Raw genomic sequence first — 12,316 nt, forward strand, 5'->3', positions numbered from 1 at the left:
AAGGCTTTCGAGGGGCCAGATTGCCAAAGCCCGGCCGGTCCATTCCCACGAGGAAAGGTAGCTTTGTCTTGGACAGGATACTGGGGGGGAGACACAAAATAAAAGTTTAATTTAAAACAACTGCCGAGAATAGAAAGCAATTCAAACATAAGGCAGACAAGACTCGTGCAAATCTGAATCCATTTGGCTTCAAAGGAGAATTATTTCCCTCTGCACCTAACAGAATGTCATTTTCACCCGAGTCCTGCTTACCATCGTTGAACAAAACACACTGACAAAATTTTTCCTGATGCCAGTGGAGAGATATTAGAGCACACTGCACAGGGAAGCTGAGCCTGCCCCATCCCTGCAAGTGTTCCAGGCCAGGCTGGACGGGACTGGGAGCATCCAGCCGGGGATGAGAGCGGAAGGTGTCCCTGCCCACGGAAGGCAGGCTGGCCTTTGAAGGTCCCCTTCAAACCAAATCGCTCTGGGATTCCCCTCCAAAATCACTACCCAAGAGACACAGCAAGCAAAGCAGAAGGACTGCGCTCCCAGCTTTTCTTACCTGCAGGCACACACAGCACAGCACGTTGGACAGAAAAGCCACGGGGTTAGCCCTGCCAGAGGCGTCCGGCACACCCACGGCCACCGAAGGGAAGGAGGGAGCCTGGGAACACGGAGTAAAAGACACTTTAATTAGGAGTACACCGAGCACTAGCCAGGTCATTCACACAGCTTCACTGTCCAGTCATACAAAAAGCACTCACCGAGGCCTCAGTTAGGATGGCTCCTGACGCTGACCAGGTGAATACCTCCATTTGCCCCGGGGGGTCAAGAAGAACATCCCTGGGAAGAAGTCACCCTGAACAACAAAAAGGCAAAATTAGTGAAGCACGGGGTCCTCTTCTGACTAGATTGCCACCAGCATTCCATAGCAAATGCCACGACTATTCTGTTACAGACGAGAAAACCCTGTTCTCCCAAACAAACAGCCAGGAGATTTATGGGCACGCCTGAAAATTTCCTGTGAGGAACTTTTTGTAACTAAGGAGCAGGTGCTATCTGAGTTGAAGGCATCAATTTGACAGACACTTAGTACAGCAAACTCTTCAGCAGAGCAATTAATTGCTGCCTATTTGAACAGCAGGGGAGAGAAAATGACGGTCGAAGGGAAGACAAGAAAAGCAGAACTGCAATCAGCAGCCTTTTCTTCCATCTCTCCCGAGAAAGTCTAGTTGGTCTGTTCTAATAATTCTATGCCCTTTTCTACATGAAACTTAGACCAAGGCTGAAAAAACAACTAGAAAACACGGAGAGAAGCTTTTTAGAATTTCACGTGATTTTCCCAAACCGATCCCAGAAAAGCAGAACTCGGTAGAATGTGCTCACCTCGAGGCCTTTGGTCTTTTTTTCCATAAGCTTCGTCACCTGATTGAAAAAGCAGAGTAGACTCGGTATTTAGGCTCACAACAGGAAAACCTCCCCTTCGTTTCCTAAAAGAAACTACATTAATCTGCACAGCTGCAGGCGCGTCTCCAGCTGTTAAAGCCTTTCAGCTTTTCAGAGGGTGAGAATGCCCTGCTAAGGAAGGCTGAAAAATGCTGGGAGCCTGCCCAGGTCAAAGAGCCCCTTGATTTTGTCTGTGTTCCAGTCCCTGGCTAAAGAAAGGGCAGAACCACCGCAGGTGTTGCTTGCCTTTTCCCTACGAGGTTTTGCCAGGCGCTGGGCCAGCCCGGGCACTGCGGGGGAAGGCCGGCAGTGGCCAAAGCCCGCCGCTTTCCCAGGGCAAGCGTCGCTTGCGAGAGCGCCCCCGAGCGCCGGGCCCTGCCTCACAGTCGCCGCCTGGCGGACACGGCCGGGAGCGGCACTGCAGCCGCGCGCGGCGCTGCAGCCGCGCCGCCCCCCCCCCCTTGGCGAGACCCGCGGCGCCTTTCGCGCGTCCGGGCCTTTCTTCCCTAAAACCTGCCCTTGCCTAGGAAAAGCTGAGCAGTTCACAGAGTTGCTGTTTCCAGCCCAGCTTCCCAAAGGATTTCTCTCTCCCGGCAGCACAGACAGGGTCCCCGAGGCAGCGCAGACCCTCCCCGCGGGGGGGTGTGGTGCGTGTGCAATGCCAGGGCACATCCGAACCCGGCCCTGCGGCGGCACGCAGGTGCGAGTTTCTCCGCAGAGGCGGGAAACTTGCCTGTCGCTTCCCCGGCCTGCAGTCGCCGATGGTCGCGGGAGAGGCAGAAGAGCGGCCGAGCCCCCCCCCCCGTCGGATCTGCCGCCGTGGGTCGCTTCCGGGGGGGAAGGCGGCGGCGCAGCCCCGACAGCATCTCCAGGGCACTGCGGGACCGAGCGGGGCGGGGGCGGGCGCGGCCCCGAGACGGAGGCTGCCCGCGCCGGTGCCTGCCGCCGCCCACGAACCTGCCGCCCGCGCCCGGCGCCGCCGAGCCCCCCGCCCCGTCCCCACAGCGGGAAGCGGCGCGGCGAGACGGCGCTGCGGGCGCGGGGCGGGGGTCCGGGTCGCGGCGGAGGTCAGGCAACAGGATAGACGCCTCTCTGAGGCGAGGGGGCCTCTCGCCGCCATCTTTAGTGTGGCCCCGGCTAAGTTCCGGTCGTGGCGGCGCCATCTTGAGTGTGGCGTCGGGGCGAACTTCCGGGCCGGGGCCGCCATCTTTAGTGTGGTCGTTCCGGTCCTGGCGGCGCCATCTTTACTGTGGGCTTGGCGGACTTCCGGGCCGGGGCCGCCATCTTTAGTGTGGTCGTTCCGGTCCTGGCGGCGCCATCTTTACTGTGGGCTTGGCGGACTTCCGGGCCGGGGCTTTGGAGGACTTCCTGTCGCTCTCTACTTCCGGTGACCGAGTTTACCCAAATTAGCGTCCCTCCTCGCTAATTTCTGCGCTTTCGCCCCAAAAAATCTTCATGTTATTCCCCCCACACACACCCCGGGAGAGACGGGAGACCGCGAGTCCCGCCCTGCCGCCGGAACCGGCCCTTAACTCGAGCGGGGAGCCCTGCACCGGCACGAGAGCCACTGCGCATGCGTCGCCGGTCCCTCTCCTGGCTGCCCTTACTTACCACGTGATCGCCGGCGTCTTGCCAACGACTGCGCACGCGCCGCCGTCGCCACCTTGCCTGCCCCCCCACCCCGCCGCCCGACCGCCCGGCTTCGCTTTCTTACTGCGGCTCCCCCTCCGCTTTTTCGGCTCCCTGGGGTTCCCCCACCCGCATTTTGGGGGCCCCGTCTCACATTTTAGGGGTGATGACCCCGCAATTTACGGGTCGGGGGCCGGGAGGAGAGGAAACGGGGTGCCCAAGAAGGGGTGGTGCGTGTTTTTTTTGTGTTTTCGTCTGTTAGTGGCCTTGCATTTTATTCCTTTTTATGGTTTTTGTCTTTCTGTTTTGTGGAATTTTAGTTTGTGTTTTATGTATTCCTTTTATATTGGTTGCTTGTTTATGCGCTTCTTGGTCATGTCTCTCCCAGTGCTCCCCTTTTAGTTAACATTCCCTCCGGGTGTCTGTTTACCAATACCAACCTCCTGATAACCCGCAATCCCCCAGTGCTCCCCAGTGCTATTTCTTACAACCCAGTAACACCCAGTGCTCCTCAACAACCCCCAGCAACACCCAGTGCTCCCCAGTAAACACCCAGTGCTCCCCAACAACCCCCAGGAACACCCAGTGCTCCCCAAAAATTGACCCAAAACCGACCCAAATCACCCCAAAAGCTGACCCAAAACTGACCCCAAAACCTGACCCAAATCATCCCAAAAGCTGACCCAAAACTGACCCCAATCATCCCAAAAGCTGACCCAAAACTGACCCAAATCACCCCAAACGGTGACCCCAAACTGACCCCAAAAACTGACCCAAATCATCCCCAAAACTGACCCAAAACTCTGCATTTATTTGGCACCATTTCCTCTCAGAAACAACATCTCCGCTTTAGTTGATTGCTAAAGCCATCATTTTAAAATCATCCCAGGAATCAAAAGGGACTGGAAAACACACACAAATCATTCCTGCACCCACCAAATCATTAGGAATTGGAACCCGATTCCCTCATCTCTCTCCTTGTGCTTCTTGGCTGGAAAACCTGATGATCCCCGCTGGCTATTTTTAGGCTGCTTTTCTTCCACAGCTCCTTTCCTCCCGGCTGAAACCTCCTGGCATATTCAGGGCTTACCTGGAGGGACGCCCCTCTGAGGTATTTCCTCTCGCGGCAATTCTGTGGGATGAAGAAGTAAAAAAAGCACGTCAAGAGCTCCTTCTCCCCCCTTCCCTCGCATACACCCTCCCAGTTTGCCCTTGGCAGCTCCATCCCCCCGGCACCCGCACCCGACGCTTCGGCTCCGCTGGGAAAGGGACAGCAAGTGCACAAGCAAGTCCAGTGCTGGGCAGGGGCTCCCTGGGGAACGGCACTTCAGTGCTTTAGTCCGTGGCCTTTCCTGCTGCCCTCCCTCCCGGAGGCAGAGGATGACCCGGCCCTTGTTTCTCCCACGCTCGCAGACCCAGGTCCTGCTCCTTTGGCCCCACTTTTCTTAGCAGACCCGGCATCCTTTTCCAGGGTCCCCAGGAAACTTCTGCACTTGACCCATTGCTAAGTGCAGAGCACAGGGCGAGGGAAGGACAAATTTCTCGGCACCCACCCCCTGGAATTTTCCTTCTCCGCAGCACGCTCCCGTTCCCGCTGTCTCTGGAGGTGCCCGCACGAGTCCTCCTTCTCCCAGCACCTCAGAGAATGTCCTCTTCACCCGGGTCCTGCTTACCGGCGTCCAACAAAACACGCTGACAACATTTTTCAGGATGCCAGTGGAGAGATATTAGAGCACACTGCACAGGGAAGCTGAGCCTGCCCCATCCCTGGAAGTGTTCCAGGCCGGGCTGGACGGGACTGGGAGCAACCGGGGACAGTGGAAGGTGGCCCTGCCCACGGAAGACAGGCTGGCCTTTGAAGGTCCCCTTCAAACCAAATCGCTCTGGGATTCCCCTCCAAAATCACTCCCAAAGAGACACAGCAATCAAAGCAGAGGGACTGCACTCCCAGCTTTTCTTACCTGCAGGCACACACAGCACAGCACAGCACGCTGGACATAAAAGCCACAGGGTTAGCCCTGCCAGAGGCGTCCGGCACACCCACGGCGACCGAAGGGAAAGAGGCAGCCTGGGAACACGGAGTAAAAGACACCTTAATTAGGACTACACTGAGCAATAGCCAGGTCATTCACACTGGACAGCTTCACTGTCCAGTCACACAAAAAGCACTCACCGAGGCCTCAGTTAGGATGGCTCCTGATGCTGACCAGGTGAACACCTCCGTTTGCCCCGGGGGGTCAAGAAGAACATCCCTGGGAAGAAGTCACCCCCAACAACAAAAAGGCAAAATTAGTGATGCATGGGGTCCTCTTCTGACTAGATTACCACCAGCATTCCATAGCAAATGCCACGACTATTCTGTTACAGACGAGAAAACCCTGTTCTCCCAAACAAACAGCCAGGAGATTTATGGGCACGCCTGAAAATTTCCTGTGAGGAACTTTTTGTAACTAAGGAGCAGGTGCTATCTTGAGTTGAAGGCATCAATTTGACAGACACTTAGTACAGCAAACTCTTCAGCAGAGCAATTAATTGCTGCCTATTTGAACAGCAGGGGAGAGAAAATGACGGTCGAAGGGAAGACAAGAAAAGCAGAACTGCAATCAGCAGCCTTTTCTTCCATCTATCCCACGATATCCATCTATCTAGTTTACCTGTTCTAATTCTATGCCCTTTTCTACATGAAACTTAGACCAAGGCTGAAAAAACAACTAGAAAACACGGAGAGAAGCTTTTTAGAATTTCACACGATTTTCCCAAACTGATCCCAGAAAAGCAGAACTCAGTAGAATCAGTACAGTCATCGCGCATGCGCGAGTTCGTCGCCATGTACCCTGGGCATACCACGTGATCGAAGCGCTTTTCGTTTTGCGCAGGCGCGAATTCCGTGCATGTTGCCATAACTTTCCGCGTGATTAAGTGCGTGGGTTTCGGCGATGCGCAGTTTTTATTTGCAGTGCCGCGGTTGGTCAGGAGGTGTCACCGACGAGTCGTTAAACACGCGCAGTGTTTCGCCTTCACGGTCAGGTAGCATCAGCCATTTCTCTTTTTACTGCTTTTGCCTTTCCTCTCACGAGGTTTCTTGGAGACTCGAGGGGGGATCAAACCAAATAAGAAGGACACTCAAACGGTTAAAGAGGTTTTGAACAACAAACGTTTAATTCTATTTGAAGGAGGGGAGAGAATCGGTATAGCTAAGGAACTATGACTAGTGCAGATGATAGATGATGATGTATTTCTACTAGTGAGTTCATCTACAAAACGCTTGTAGCCCAGATCAGATCTTTGATTTTCTACTATTTACCAGTAACACTTACGCTACAGAAGAAAAACGTAAAACAAAACACTCAAGAAGAACTTTCTTTTAAAACCAAGTAACTGGTAGCCCCACACAGCTGCTGTGACTATGGCAACCTTTGCTGTGAGCAAAAGTAGGTGGTGCCAGTGTGGAAGCGGCTTTAGGAGCCACTGCTGAAGGAAGTACTGCTTGTTCTGATCCTTGCAGCCTGCTTGACTTGCCTCTGTGCTGTGTCTTAAGACATAGTCCATGGAATCTAGGTTCAGTAGTATTTAGCTTGTACTGTCTCTTGGACACTGGAAGGGTTTTGCAGACTGACGCTTGCTGTCCCTTTAGCTGTCAGTGGCCTTTCTTGGTATTTGGCAGTCATGATGGGGCTGTTAACCCAGCTTTTCCAAGAGTTGTTTCAGTGTAGCTTTCGCTGTCTTGGGTGCCAGATTCCTGCCACAAAATATGCCCGTGTAACGTTGCTACGCAGCCAAAGGATCCTTCCCACACAGGCTTTTCTGCGTTGCACATTTACTTAGCCAGTCTCCACTCTGAAGAGAAGTCAGGGGTTCTTGACTGTTTATAGCCTTCATTTGGAGCCAGTTATTGTCTTTCTTAAGAGAATTATGACATAGTCAGAGGCTGAGCTTACCCTTAGAAACACACCATGACTGACAAGGCTATCTGTGGAGCATGTCCCATTTCCAGAGAGGATTCAATGACAGTTACTTGGGTTATAGGAAGACAGCTGGTGACAGCTGGCAAGTTTATCCTTTTATTGTCGTGGCTGTCAATGCTGCTGTTCTTCCTTTAGTTCCATTTCTATGCACATCAGTTCTGCAGCCGTGCTGATTAAGTGCAGAGGATGAATTGTTATTTCAGCCTCTTAGAGATCCTAGTCCCATTAATGGTCTAGCTGGCAAGAGGAGGGTTTGTTGGGGGGGCTGTTATCTTTTCCCTTCACACTTTTGTCATTTGATTGATAAGAGGTAATTCTTCAGCTCAGTTTTCACTCCTGATGCTACAGTGTCATGTTTACTAGGGAAAGATGCAAGTTAACAACTCTACATTGCATTCAGCTCTCAGGAGTAGTTTCCCATCTGTCCATCTGTGGCACAAAATTAGAAAGCAGTCCTTCCAGCGTGCAACTCTGCCCTGCCTTTCCCCCAGCCAAGTTATTCAGTCCACAGATTGTTAATTTTGTCATCTTCTCTTCTTCCCAACCAACAAAATACATGTGAAAAGAAACTAGCTGCAGGCTATAAAAGTGTAACTGCAAGTACTGACTGAAAGCGGAGCTGAGCTTCCTGGTCTTTTCACAGCTTTCTTGCCAAACTCTCTGGCTTCCCTGGATCTCAATTCTCTATGGGAGAAGTAACCTGCTAAAAGCCACACAGAAAGATTAGCTAACAAGGGCAGAGTAGCCTTCCCTACCCTCAGCTGCACGTTTTATTTACTCCTCCAAGCTGCAACTAATATTGCAGATTTTTTTTGCTCCTGCTGTAACACAGCCCCTGTAGGTCATAAATCACTGTGGGCATCGTCACAGAACAACCTTGCTGGCCCTGTTATTGTTATTAGGTCTAGAAAGATGAGTTGCTGACCTTTACCAAGTGCTATTTCTGTTGACTGCTAAAAACCTTCAGAGCAAAGTTGCGTGTTTCTTAGTTGTGCGAGCCAGACTCTTTAACTGCCTGCGAGCTTTCTGAATCTTAGTGAAGGAATCTGTGAAGACAGCCTCAGTTATTTCAAAGGGGAGCCTAGTTTACTCTGCATATACTCTAAGGAAAGGTAAGCTTCAGGCCCTGACTGCTGGTACCAAGTGCTACTGCTTAATCACATTCACATAGCTTGTGGTTTGCTTGTAACAGGAGAGCAAACTCCCGTGTAGGAGGAGGCATGTACTGCTGCCCACCACACAGACTGCCCCACTCTTGGTGTGGGCAGCCCAGTGCTGGTCTATGCTCTAAGAAGCTCATTTGGAGTACAGTAGCAGGGTTGGAAACACAGCATCATATACTCCACTGATTTCAGGATAACAGTTGTCAAATGCCTGCTATTCTGCTCGGCATCTCAACTCTTCTGGGTATTACCTGCAAAGCTAATTTTAAGCAAAGCTTCCAAGCTGTACCAAGCAGTACAGGATACAGGTAAAAGAACTGCCAGTTCCACAGTTGTGCAAAGTATGGAAGAAAACACCACCTTTCTAAATGCATCATAAGGGATGGTGGTAGGGTGACTCTGGAAAGATTTGATGTTGATGTTCATGGGAAAGTTGAAAACCAGAAGCATACGAAAGGTCCCTGTATTTTCTCTTATTTTAGGGTGAAGGATGACAAAGTTGTATTACTTTAATTCCATCGAGGAAGTCTTAAATATTTTTTTGCTAAGGGACGTATCTTAGGGCAGCGAGGGACATGCATGCATAGGTGCACTGCTCCAGCTTCCTCCTCGCACAGCGTTTGTCCTCCTCAGGACAAACGCTGAAACAGCAGAGAGGCAAAGCTCCGTCCCGATGCTAGAAAACTGAATGGGAACTGTATGAAGCCGAGTTCTCATCCAGCAGTTTAATCACTGGTGCTGTACACAGATCGCCTCAGAAAATGCCTCTGTTTCCATCCTGTCTGTAAAGAAAGGAAAAAAATCCCTTAGCTTTCTTGACAAATTTAGTGATGTACTCTGCTCACAGTAAGAAGTACATGTATCTAAGAAATGGGTTATGAACTTGGTTCTATATAAAAGGAGTTGAAGCAAGGTCATGGGTAAGCACACTGCCACTCTACACATCCCCATGTTCATTGCTCTCTGATAATGAATAACAGTTGGGATAAAAGGTTTTTGATGAAGCAAAACACAAATGTTTTTCTCTGCCTCTTTTTGTGAATGTTCACGTAAGCCTAGATACAGATGACCTTCCTTTGTTACTCATTTATTGCCCTGTGAGAGAGAAAAAAAATGCAGTATTTGGTATGTGCAATCTTCAAAATCAAGACCGAGGCCTGCAATCTGATTTTAGAGACACAACTGTAAATAACAAGTAACTCTGAAGGAACTGATAGAATAATTCCACATTAATGCTGATATTATAGCTGAGACTGGGATTTGCCGTTTATCTTTTAAATTACCAGCATAGCATATGCATATTTACCTTGATTAGGAGCTTCAGATCATTCCTTCCATTGTGTTTAATGTGAATGTGCAAGGTCTAGGTTCTATCTGTGGTAGAAGTCTTTCCCAGCCTTTCAGAAATTGTACTGCAAACATTACAATGGGCTCATCACCCACCATTATCAGACAGGAAAGCCATTATCGAGCCCTGGTCTGATAAATGGTCAAAGAGCCCTGAAGAATTCCATAATGGAATGCAGAGTGAGATAGTGGGGTACCTAGTGGAAGAGGAATGAGCAAGAACAGCCTGATACTGGTCTCTTGACATTCCTGAAAAATCTCTAGATGCTTAGAATGAAGACAAAAACAGACTCCAATTAGCCATTTTGGGAACACTTTAGCTGGAGTTTTGTATGCCTTTTGGCAACTCCGAAGAGGAAGAACACCAGCCATGAAAGCCATCCAGCAGTGCCCCAGCCTGATGACGTCACGATGCTATAACCGTGGAGCTGCTGCCTTCCCATAGTGTTGGGCAACCCTGCTCCTTTCAAATGCAAACCCCAAAGGTGAATTACTGCAGTAGCAAGTTTTCATCTTCCCTTTGAAAGATTTGCTTGTGAGACCTTTAGCCTGGGTCACTCTCACAGTGCACCAGATTTCCATGAGACTCACAGTTACTTCTCGCTTTTGCCCACCTCTGTCTCAGTCTTGGAATTTCAAGCGGTGTCACCTCTGGCCCCCAGACTGGGTTAGCTGAATGCTGTGGAAAATAATAAGCCACAATTTAAGATGCTGTGCATGATAAAGCAGGTGCTACAGAGGAGATGTGATTAAGAAACTGGTTTGAGTGAAGTGACTGTAGACTTTTTCCACTTCTGTAACAGAGCACTTGGAGACAGGTGCTGACAAAAAATGTCCCATTGCTGAGGTCTTCCCCTTGGCTTGTGTAAGCTGGAGCTAGGCCAGAGTATCAGATTGCTTTATGCCATGAAAAGCTAGAACTCTGATCTGGAAAGAATTGGAACTGCCCATGGAATGCTGTTAGACACATGATCAGATAGCATTTGCTAAGGAGAGGATGATTGGGCCTCAGATACCCGAGATCAGCAGTGAGAAAACAAAGTTTGCAGCCATGGCAGCGACTGTTGTCTCTTAAATGTTACCCTCTACAGGGCTTGGCATCCTGAGGTGTAACGGAGACTGTTAGTCCTTCTTGTGGTGAGTGAACAGGGCCAAAGGAGCTGAAATACCTTGCACAAATCAGGGAATGACTGCTCCTATTGCTGACTGTGGGTATCTGTGATTGCACGTACATCTGCGGACTCACGCCTCGTGCAGGCACCCTCTTACCTTCTGCCTCAGTGTTGTGAAAATTCCTGGTGCCAAGCAAGAATGACACAGAAAATTTGCCTGTCAGTTATATGAAACAATTGAGGCTTCTTGGCTCTTAGCCCACATGGAGCAATTGTTATCTTCAGCTTTTTTCAATAAGCTTTGCAGATTAGAACAAATGACCAAGATTAATATTCTGTGAAAAAGTATAAGCTTTCCTTAGTAATTAAAAAATATTGTAAAAATGGAAGTATTTTCCATGCAGGGTGGAATATCTTCCAAAGAATTACAGTATTAGTACCATTAGCTAATAGCCGTGAGCTGTCAACTTTAATATTCACACACACATATATATTATTTCTAGATATGGTTGCATATGTAAAGAAATTACCTATGTGCTAGTGGTAATTGAATTCTGTTATTATTGCTTTAGGGTTTTACACATAGTGACTTAAACCCTTTCCAACCTGGAGGTGGGGTTAAAAGTTGAGGCAGAACTTCTCCAACTTTCCCTTCTCATTCTAGATTTACAGGTTCAGCTACTTGCTGCTGCAAGAGAACAACTGCTGACAACTGTTAAATGATGACTCCTTTCTGTAAGAAAGTGACTGTAATGACTGTAAGAAAGCAGTAATTGTGCTATAAGACATTGGCAATTATCTACAGCAGTCTTTCGGTGCTGTAAAATAGGTCCCACAGAAGAGCTTGGCATAAAGGGAGGGAAAGGAAGAAGGAATGCATACAGTGGTCCTGGAAAAAAAAAGTAAGATATAAAGTAGTATTTAAAGTTAGCAGTAGCTTAGATAAATGGGTAAATACTACATACAAACACACACACATACAAATATATACAGGGGAGTATAAGTTTGTACACTGAAAAACTATCAAGTGCAGAAATCTTTAAATTACAGTGTGCATCTTTTGTCCTGCTTAACTCCTGGAAGCTTGTGACACGGACCAGCAGGGATAATCTCTGTAGTGTTCTGAAAACATCTGGGAGACTAGGATGCTGCTAAATGTGTCTGTAAGTGAATTGGTTTTGCATATGAATGCAGTGTTCCTGAGAGAAAGAGGCACTGGTTCAGTAATATGGTAAATCTTGTATGGCACCCAAGAATTTTTAGCTACCTGACATAAAGTGCTGACACACAGACAGGCTAACTCATGGTGCACATTTGCTTAAAATATCTTCCAGATTCCCTCTTTCTGTGGGGCTTTTTTGTCTTGTGCTGCAGTAAAGAACCCACCCGAGAGATTCTGCTCTGGCTGGTTTTCCACAAATATCACCCGCGCTTCGGGCCGTGTCGCCCCCGTGGCCCCGCCTGCAGACCACCGGCCCTCTCAGGTCTTCAAGTCCTTGGGCAGCTGTGAACGAGCCCGTGCCCCCTTCTCCCTCCTTCTTCCACGGTTGCCTCCTGAAGTTACATCTGCCTGTCTGAGCGGGTGAGCGCTGAGCGAGGCAGCCGTCCCGCCCGCGGCCGCCGCCGGGCGCGTCCTGTGCCCCTCGGAGCTCCTCCTGCCGGGGCCGCG

At 49.7% G+C, this 12,316-nt stretch overlaps 1 long non-coding RNA gene across 1 annotated transcript; it reads right to left on the minus strand.

Annotated features, from left to right (window-relative positions):
* Positions 1 to 6,193: 6,193 nt before the first annotated feature.
* On the minus strand, positions 6,194 to 12,310 carry LOC114004043. The gene is made up of 3 exons (XR_003546435.2): positions 12,034 to 12,310; positions 10,150 to 10,214; positions 6,194 to 8,970 (listed from the first exon to the last, which is right to left on the minus strand). It is a non-coding gene; the product is annotated as an uncharacterized LOC114004043 (long non-coding RNA).
* Between the last annotated feature and the right edge of the window lie 6 nt (positions 12,311 to 12,316).

This window comes from Pipra filicauda, unplaced genomic scaffold (genome assembly GCF_003945595.2).
Source record: "Pipra filicauda isolate LSUMZ 115617 unplaced genomic scaffold, ASM394559v2 scaffold120_size2142806_pilon, whole genome shotgun sequence".
Classification (NCBI taxonomy): domain Eukaryota; kingdom Metazoa; phylum Chordata; class Aves; order Passeriformes; family Pipridae; genus Pipra; species Pipra filicauda.